Genomic DNA, 10,566 nt, shown 5'->3' with positions numbered 1-10,566 from the left:
CCGGACCGTTTCACGTTTTCAGCACGGGTCGATCGCGAGTGGCACGTGACGTCGCCGCGGTGCATTTGGGAATTCGGAGTGGAAGGGGTGGTGGAAGGTGGGAGGGGGTTGTCTGTGCACGTGGTGGTAAAGTGACGCGGACGGTGTGTACCGTAGGGTGACTTTAATGCAATGTTTCTACTCCTTGTCCGAGTAAATATGAACAAGAGCACTCATGGTGTGTGCGCAGTACAAGGGGTGGGCGAAACGAGCACTTTCCTGTATCGAACACTAATGATCCTGGTACATTTCCGAACCAAGTACTGATTAGCGATTACTTGGTACTCGCGATTCCACGTACACTGCGAATTCTTTGCATTTACTATCCCTACCTGTATACACTTCAAGTAACGTTTCCTGTTCTCCTTTATTCCCGTGTTTCCACTGACTATTTCTTGTACTCTCTATTCCACGAAAATTTTTGGTCCCACGGATTGATGTAATTGTCGATTATGTTTGGTTTAACGCAAGATATATTTTCCGGATGAAAGAAAAGCATCTCTTTTCTGAAAAAATATTTAGGTTCCCGACCTGAAGAAAAAACAATGCTCTTTGGTTCTATATTAAAATTTTGGTAGCGAGGTTTTTCTTCGCATCGTCTGAATCAGCCTTCAGCTGCCAAGCAGCGAAAGATTAGTATAAATACGGTCACTTTGTTCTTCTGGGGTCTTTCGGTATCCTACACTATTGGGATAATGTGTGGCTAAGGTTAACAGCATCCATTTAATATTAAAGATATTTTGTAGAACTACAGGAAAACGGAAAGGGTTCTGAGTTTAGCAACAGTTGACCAACATTGATTAGTTAATTCAGTCGTCAGGATGGCCGAGCGGTCTAAGGCGCCAGACTCAAGAAATTCTTGCCCGCCATGTGGGTCTTGTGAATTCTGGTCCTCGTAAGAGGGCGTGGGTTCGAATCCCACTTCTGACAAACTTTTTATACCTTCGTACGTCTTTGTTTTTTTATTATGTATGTCGTTTAATATTTTCCCATTATTAAAGTTTGCGATTGCATTATTGCGCATGCGATTGCAAATTTTATTTTGGCATTATGGAAAATTTTCACGTTCTTAGGAATAGACGAATCGAAATACATTGCAGCAAATATCTTCTGGCTTCTTTTAACTGTGAAAAGTGACGGACCAGAAAAACGGTAGAGGGATGACTAATATTTCATCCACGGATTAAATGAAAACATTGAAGGAGTAGAGATTTTTTATAGATCACGCGTACATGATGAGCAAACTCTTAACTTCTAAGCTATGTATCATAACTCTCCCTTTACATAAGCTCCCTCCGTACTTGTTCTCATGTATCACGAATGCCACCGGCGAGGAATCAATTGTCTAGAACGGAGTTTGAACCCAAAGTTCCCAAGAAATATAATGAAAGATACACTGTTGTATATCCCCTAGACATAGTGTAATGTCGAAAACTAGGTCGGTTAAGTAAATTTCTGTGGAACTTACATCAGTGTATCTTATTTCAGCTGGTAATTGATCACCCCCTGCCAAACACCCTGGAGGTGGCTCGCAGGGTATTTTGTAGATGTAGATTATGTTTGCTGCCACCAAGTTCCACCAAGTATCGCCTACCAGCCTTAAATTGATCAAAATTCCCAAGTTCACGCCAGTTTTTCTACCGATTGGAACCACCAAGGCCTCTTTTTGCTGCCACTACCGAATACCATAGACCTATTGTATTTTGTGTCTTAATCCTTCCCAACCCAGAGCTACTTCAGGGAGAAATAAAAAATCAAGATTTTTCATTTTTAAAACTTGAAATTTTTCCATCAAATCATGTTTATCATGGTAGCTAAATATTTCGCCATTAAAATTTACACCGCAAAATAATGTGTAGTTTTGATATTCACCAAATAGGGCTGAAAATTTATACATTTTTTATGTTGCTCACAAGCAACATTGGGTTATTAAGGGTTAACTCGTAAAGTTGTGGTGACATACTATGGTCAAAATCGATTTTTCTGCCAAATGTGATGCATGACTTTCGCACCGACCTCTCCTTGTGTCAACCTTCTCCGTGGTCGACGCTTCAGCTATCCCGTAAAGCGCCACAACTCATTTGCCTCGCAACCGCGTGAGAGTCATTAATAAGGGAGGCTCGGACGGTGGTCCTCTTCCTTGCATAATCATGCGCATGCTTCAGTGTCCGTGACTCGTTCCTCCCCCACTGCCTGGGTGAGGGCGCCCTTTCTTTCCGCCCTCGTAAACCACCATCGACCGAGAGAATGCCTCGACGCGAATAATAATGGGGAAATCACATCTACATAATTCCTTCCGAGCCACCTCTTGGAGTGGAGTGCTTTCCCGGCGAGCAGACTGCGTGAAGAGTTCTCGGAATCGCGGCCGGCTATGGAAATGCATTTTTGCCGATATTCGGAAAACCGACTTGGCCATCGAGACGTTGGCAAAAATGCAGTTCCCGACCCGGTGGCGACTCCGAGAACTCGTCAGCCACCTCTAGGGTGTTTGGCAGTGGGTGACCAATTATATGCAACAGCATTCCCACATCCACTCCTTCAGCCAGTGGCGTAGCCAGGGGAGGGGTTCGGGGGTCCGGACCACCCCCCCCCCCCCCCGAAATATAAAAACACAATTATCTTCCTTCATAAAAGAAAGCAAAATATTGAAAATTCATGAATTTTAAAAATATTTCTTTACGAATGAAGTTTTTTCGATTATGAAAAGTGTTAAGATTAGTTTAGAACCCATTACTTGTATGCTGCATGCTGGTGATTGATCACCCCCTGCCAAGCACCCTAGAGGTGGCTTGCAGGGTATTATGTAGATGTAGATACTTAGTGCTCTGTTTTTCAAAAATTTCCTTCCCTGGTTTTGGACCCACTCCCGAAAGAAATTCCTAGCTACGCCACTGCATTCAGCCATTTTCTCATGACTTAAAAATCAAAAAAATGCGAAAAACTGCGACCCACTTTTCAAGAGCTAGTGACGTCAGTGGAGATTTAGCTCATTAGCTCTTCCTTGGCGGAAGTAATGACTCACTAGAGCGTTAATAACAGAATACCACCTGAGATGAATGCGCAAGGACGAGGAGTGACGGAGAAGTGGTGAGTCGCTGGGAAAAAGTTATTGACGTCATTAACTTATCGGGGGAAGGGTTAAGCCCGTCGATTTTTCGCCACGAGGTAAAAAGCAATACAAAATATTGGGGATCGGTTTGTTGTGGTGAATATAGTGCTGGCTTCTCAACTTGTGGTTCGGGGTTCAAATTCCGTGTTTGATGGTTACTTTTTCAGAGATTTCCCGATCCCTTTTTCAGTTATTCGTGTAAGGACACCTCCAAGTACAGCACTCCGTCCGTCGGATTGGACGTAAAGCTATGGTCCCCTTGACGCCTCTCCGTAAGAGCAGGCTTATGTCGGCACCGTGTTCTCTCCACCCTTCTTATAATATCCCTTCCTCATGGCCTAAGTTGGAGGAGAGATTAATTTGCTTCAACAGAATTACGGCTCCCGCTCCATATAATAATTGCTTGTGGTTTAAAAAGTTAAATAACCATCCGCTATTAATTCCGACAATTATAACTCATTGAGAGTCTATTTAAATGAAAGATCGTAGCACTCTTCCACAAGATTTTTTAATGCGTACAACGCGTTTCGGCTCACTGAGCCATCATCTGGTACAACACACTGCAAAACTTATGAAAATCTCCTTTATACCCTTGAGAAAGGGGGGTTGGGGAGGATTTGACATCTTTGAAGAAGGGGGTGGGAACAGGCGTACAGAGTAGAGACAGTGGGAAATGATACAACTACGGGATGTGGGGAACCCACGTTGGACGGAGGACTCTAGTCATAACTGTAAAATAACGACACGTGGGGAAGAACCATAGAAAAACGGGAGGGGGGTCGAGAAGAGTGAAAAAAGAGGGGGGAGTTAGGGTAAAAAGAGAGGCTGCGTGTCTTTAGAAAGGGAGAGGAGTAAGTAGCGACGCAGGAAAAGAGACGGGGGTGAGGAGTCCCTTTAGGTTAGCTGAGAAGGAGTGAGAATTATCGGGGGTACCGGGAGGAAATTGCCAAATATTGTGGAAAAGTGCTACGATATTTTATTTAAATACGTCAAACTTAAATAAATAATAAATAAATAATTTTATTACTCCACACACAAATTACATGACAATAGTAAAATTGAGTAATTTTAGGTAGCCGCGAAGGATAACCTGTTTGAGGCTACCATCCAAAATAATAATACATTATGCTTTACATAAAGTGTAGCTCATTTTGTGTTACGTTGATAATCTATACTAACAAAGATTAAGTGCGCGCATGAAAAAACAACTAAAGTAGTATTTATAATTCGTTAATTCATTTACATCAGTATTTTATAACAGTATTTGTTCTACACTTTCTTTAATGAGAAGCCAAGAATGTGCATTTTGCAAAAACTTTTTCAAAGACTTTGAAATTAAGCATGACTGGGGTAACAAATTAAAAACCTTTGGTCCTACGTACAAAAAAAATCGGTTAAGATGCGTTTGGTGGGGACATGGAGCAGGTAGTCCGAAGATGGGCGTGGTACACCCTCCGTTGGGTCTCTAATCCCGAACCCTTTCCTCGACGCGTTAGCCCTCGCTGCCCCATCTCTTGGACCCTCACAGCGGGGGGCCTTACTCCCGGAAACCGACCGCTGTGACTGCAATTTGAAAATCATTCAATCAATCCAATAATAAAAAAATGATTGCTTGCATCGTACTCCCGTTAATCGTGCGATCAAGTACGTCTTTGAAGCGTGTTTCTGCGATGAAAAATAACGATTTTGTTAACTTACCTAAACACGTGGCTGCGGACCACTGGAAAATGGCAACAGCGCTTTGGAATGGGCAAAAGTAGCGGGTTGTTTGAATGAGTTACGAGCATGATTTGGCCATCTGCTACCGCTCATTTGCACGCCAAGGCTTTAGTTAATTTGCCTACAGTTCCTCATAGTCACCAATAGATAACCTGCGTCGAGATAAAGGGTCAATTATTCCATAAGGCGGATACTTAAGGGTTAAAGCAGTCGAACTACTTCGAAAAGTCGAAAAATACCCTAGAGGTGGCTAGGCTGTGTGAGTTTTAGACGGTGACTGCGAGTCCCTTTACGTGTTTTATTATTACGTAAATTACACCTACCAGGGGTAACATGAACCTTGTCCCCTTGACAGCGAATACTTCAGAGTGCGTCATCAGAACCGAGGCTGTTATTATTGACCACAATTCACATATTTCAAACCTCATGGCTCATCTACATCTACATAATACCCCGGAAGCTGCCTAAAAGGCGTGTGGCAAGGGGTGTTAGGACACCAGCCGTCTACGCATGCAAAATGAAGTGCTCTAGGAAGTCGTTACTATTATTTATTAAAGTCCTTTATGGTTCGGGGGAAAATTGAATTCCCATATCTATTCGTTCGGTAAAACATCTCTCTTAATTTATCGCTTCTATCGGACCTGGAGATATTGTTCGGCTCTAATACTATTTTCCCCGTGTCGCTCTTAAGGACATCCATTCTCAATTGTTCAAGTAATCTTAGCCTTGCGCTCAGCCACCGAGTTCCCAGCGGCTCCCAGCCTAATTTTCTTAACATCAGCGAAACGCTATCTGTACGTCCGTAGCAGTTTTTGACGAAACGCGTTAAGAAAGATTAAGCGTTAAGAACATCGTTAAGAAAGAGCGCTGTGTTTCGCATGATCTACCTTTTCTGAATCCGTGCTGACAGCCATGGAAGAAGTGACGTCTGTCGAAGAAAGTCATGATATTGCTAACGACGATATGCTCAAGTATCTTGCTTATGATCGATGTTAATGAAATTGGACGGTAGTCGCCTGGGTGATGTCTGTTTCCCTTTTTAAATATGGGTGTAACGCTTGCAATGTTCCCATCTAGCGGTAACTCTCCTTCTGATAGAGACTTCTTGAATATAATCTCTAAGTAAGGTGTGATTTGTGGAGCTTACTCCTTGAGGAAACGCAAGGGTATTCCCTCCGGACCCGGAGATTATCTATTCTTAATCGATTGTAGTTGTTTCGTAATCCCATCACGCTGTATAGATATTTCTTCCATCGATTCCTCTCTACATGGGATTTCTAAATTAAATCGTCAGTAGTGTAGACACTTTCGAAGTGGGAGCTTAATGTGCTAGCTTTGTCAATATTTTTGGTGACAAGTTCACCATCTTTGTCAAATAACGAATCAACGGTTGAGTGTTATACCTGAAGCTTTCTCGAGTATGACCAAAATGATTTAGGATTTTCTTCGAGTACTTCTTCTTGTACTTTTACTTGAACTTAACTTTGCTTGAACGTTACTTAGAAGTACTTTTCTTGAACTTTCGCATTGATTTCTTAGTTATTGAACGTTTTGCAGCGTAATTTTTTTTTAGCTTCAAGTGCCTTCAATTTATTTCATGACGTAATGGACTGTACGCGTTGTATAGTTTTCTCTGCTTCCAAAGTTCCCTTCTGACGTTGTTGTTGAATTTATTATTTAATATATGAATTTTGGTTTTGAATTCCAGCGTACAGTTAAAAATATGAATAGTTTCTTTTGCTCTCCCGTATAGTAGTTTTTTAGATACTTGTTTTTAGAACTTAGCCATCGCTCTGCATAAGTTAGTAAGCTACAAATCAAGTCATCTAACCTATTAGTGAGTCCTAACACTGCCGTTATAGTCTCTTTTTGATCGTGGAAAAGAAGATATTATGAATGAATCTGTCCTCCAGCCTATATCACTTAATTTATTCATATATTCGGATCTTCTGTAGTACGTTGGCGCTCGTAATATATGGCTGAGTTCGTCGGAAAATACACTGCTCTTCAATTTATCATATATTATTATAGTATTTTACCGATTAAGGTAGGTTTCCATGGAGTACTTAATAAGTGATTTGGAAACCCCACTTTCCGTCCAGCGCTACCATCTTTAATTCACTGTAAGGCCTACTCCTTTTCAATCTATTTAAAAATCCTATTCTTTTCCTTTCCCTCCCTCGTTTCTCGAACATTATACCCTCTAACAACATTTTCAACATCCCCTCCGCGCTAAGTATTCGCTCCATCCATACATTCTGACTCCTCCTTATCTCATCCAAAAGCTGCCTCTCCTCGCCAGCATATCCAGCACTTCGTCGTTCCTTTTCCTCTCCGTCCATTTTACGTTCTCCATTCTTCTCCATACCCACATCGTATGTGTATCATGCAACAGTCACCCAAGGCTATCGTAACGACTTTTCACTTACCTGGCGGTTCCTCTTTGCACGCGTTCTAACTCTATTTTTTAAGCTTATTTCAAGAGGACCCCAAACACTGGCAGCGTATTCTAAATGGAGTCTTATGAGGGCGAAGTAGCTAATTTCTCTCACTAAAATGAAAAAGGCACGTGTGGATCTTTCTTGTGTGAAAATAAAATAAATGCGGGACAATCATAAAAATCTAAAAATGAGACAAAGTAAACTCTTCTGGGGGAATCGAATGAATTCAAACGAAAAATATTGGGCGAATATTTAGACGTGAACCCTAAGCCTTTCCGAATATTCGTAAGAGAGGTTCAGGGAAATAGCGCTGTTATTAAATCGCTGTAACAAATAATGGTTGAAAAACCCCAGCCAAACACCCTAGAGGTGGTTACACTGACAAGTATTCTTTGAATTTGTCACACATAAATGCACTCATTTACTACTCAGTCCTCTTTCAGCCATTGTGGCGAAGTTCTTTGTAGACATGGACTCTAAAGCGCTAATAAAAATGCACACCATTAATGACCATCCAGAATGGTCGTGCAATTTGCATTGTACAGGGAGGGTAGCAGGAATGAAGGCGATGCCGGAAATTCCGGTCTGGACTCAGCCTAGTGACTGTCGGTCAGGACTAGCTTTGGTTTCGACCAGGTAAAAAAATTGGCTGGTCTCAAGGATAACTCAAAAGCTTACATAATTTTTCCATAGGCATATGAGACAGTAATTCATACAATGAACTTTAACCGCCTTTATCGATATTCTGAGCATTAGTCGGTACAGTACAATAGTATCAATACTGTACATTGATACTAACTAATGTTACCCGGATCCTGGTGAGATATCGATCGAATAAAAATCTAGTTCTAAAAAACTAGTTCAAAATTCGCGAGCCTAATTGCTTGGCGCTAATCTAGGTGCTTGGCCATGGGGCCCCGAAGGAAAAAGATCTACTGGAAAAAAGGTCTACTGTCATTATTTCAAAGGCAGGGAGTATCAGATTTCAGTAAATTAAAGTCATTTAGATACATCTACATAATACCTAGCGACCCACGTCTAATGTGTTTGGCAATAGGTTATCAATCACGACCAAGCAGTATGCAACAGAATTCCCACATGCACATCAAATGGTACACAGATCGTGAAGCATAATAACGAATTATACCGAAAGTCCCGAATCGCAATCTAAATCGCAACTAGTTCCAAGGTAATAACCCTGGCTGAGGTCAATATCCGTAGTTTAATAAATAAGATTCCCGATTTCCACCATTTTACTCATCGTACGAAGTGTAACGTTATTATTGGAGCAGGAAGTTGGCTAACAGATGATGATCAGACAATGAGATCCTCCCAAAATCGTTCACCGTTAATAGGAAAGATAGAATTAATCGAGCTGGAGGCGGAGTATTTATACTCTGTAAAGAATCCAATCGTCAACCCAGCGGTAACCGTAACTGAGACCAGCGTGGAATCTGTGTGGTGCTCAATTAGTTGCCCAAAATCCAAAACCATATTAGTATGAACGTATTACAGACCACCAACTCAGCCTCAGGAGAAATTATTCTTGATTTATTAGCGACAAATATACCTCATCAGGTAATAAACGTGAGCACACTCGAAGGAATGGGTGACCATAGTGTATAACTACAAAGCTTTCTCTAAATACTGCTGAAAATTTTAATGAAGAACGTAAAATTTTCATTTTTAAAAGATCTCATATTGATCGTTTTAAGATTCACCTGGTAATTCTTTCCCCGCGTTTCAAGAAGCAATAATAAAGTTTAATGTTGAGGGTACCTAGCAAGGGCTTGTTGAGCTCGTAGCTTCTGGAATACGAAGCTACTTCCCAAGTAAAATAAAAAAAAGAAGGCAGCGAACCGAGATGGTATGATGCGGAAGTGAGAAAATCATTGAGGCGACAGAGAACGAGCAATGCTAAAATTAAAAAAGTCGGCATGAGTTTATCCGATAATGAGCGCAAGTTAATAAATGAACAATAAAGTTGTCCGAAGCCGCCACGTACGAAGCGTTCAGGAATGCATTCACGAATTTTAAAAGAAAAACGCTGGTAGAGGAGTTACAGGATAACCCAAGAGAATTTTTGTCTTATGTCCGGGAAGTGCAATGTAAAACGATCGATTTTCTCAACTTTTTTATCGATCAATAAGAAATTATAACGGCAGCAATAGACTCATAAGTAGATTAAATGACATGTAGTGTAGCCTACTAACCTATGTAAAACTTAATGCATGGTGGTGATCGATCACCCCCTGTCAAACACCGTAGAGTTGGCTCGCAGGTTATTATGTAGATGTAGATGAATACATCGTATTCAGCTTATTAATGAGATACGAGGGTCATTCAGTAAGTTTTTAGAAAAAGTTATAAAAAGAAATTATATTGGGTCAATTGTTTCATACTTTTCATTATAGTCTTCTAATAGCAATATAAATTTGTCAATCATTTTTCCAAGCATTTTAGGCCGTCTTGAAAATTTGGAAACATGCATTAATGTTTACATAAGTTAGTAAGCTACAATACTAAAGCATGTAATCTATTTGTGAGTTCTAATGCTGTCTGTACGGTCTCTTATAAATCGTGGAAAAAAGACATTCTGAACATGTCTGTTCTACAGTCTATCTCTTTTATATTACTTTAACGATTCGATATGTGTAGTATGCTGGCCTTCGTAAGATATGCCTACCTTCGTCAGAAAATACATTCCTCTTGAACGTATCTATTAGGTTAAGTTTGTTTTTCAGTCAGCGGTCTCATAGAGATTTCCATTCGAGTCTATCGATGAGGTATTAACACTAACAAAACTGACGTAAAGAATTTTAACGTACCTGGCAGCGTCTCTTTGAATGGATGGTAATTCATGGGATGCATTTTTGTCAACACTTAAGATTCCTTATCAACAAGGAACTTTTTTTTTCTTTCATTTCTCTGGAGAAAATACGTAAAGGTACTCGCAGTCACCGTCTAAAACTCACACAGCCTAGCCACCTCTAGGGTATTTTTCGACTTTTCGAAGTAGTTCGACTGCTTTAACCCTTCAGTATCCGCCTTATGGAATAATTGACCCTTTATCTCGACGCAGGTTATCTATTGGTGACTTTGAGGAACTGTAGGCAAATTAACTAAAGCCTTGGCGTGCAAATGAGCGGTAGCAGATGGCCAAATCATGCTCGTAACTCATTCAAACAACCCGCTACTTTTGCCCATTCCAAAGCGCTGTTGCCATTTTCCAGTGGTCCGCAGCCACGTGTTTAGGTA

General features: G+C 40.9%; 1 non-coding gene across 1 annotated transcript; it reads left to right on the top strand.

Annotated features, from left to right (window-relative positions):
- The first annotated feature begins 854 nt into the window (after positions 1 to 854).
- On the top strand, positions 855 to 969 carry Trnal-caa. The gene is made up of 2 exons: positions 855 to 892; positions 924 to 969. It is a non-coding gene; the product is annotated as a tRNA-Leu (tRNA).
- Positions 970 to 10,566: the final 9,597 nt, after the last annotated feature.

Source organism: Ischnura elegans, chromosome 6, assembly GCF_921293095.1.
Source record: "Ischnura elegans chromosome 6, ioIscEleg1.1, whole genome shotgun sequence".
NCBI lineage: Eukaryota > Metazoa > Arthropoda > Insecta > Odonata > Coenagrionidae > Ischnura > Ischnura elegans.
The sequence above is the reverse complement of the archived record's forward strand: the minus strand, read 5'-3'. Positions and strand labels throughout refer to the sequence as shown.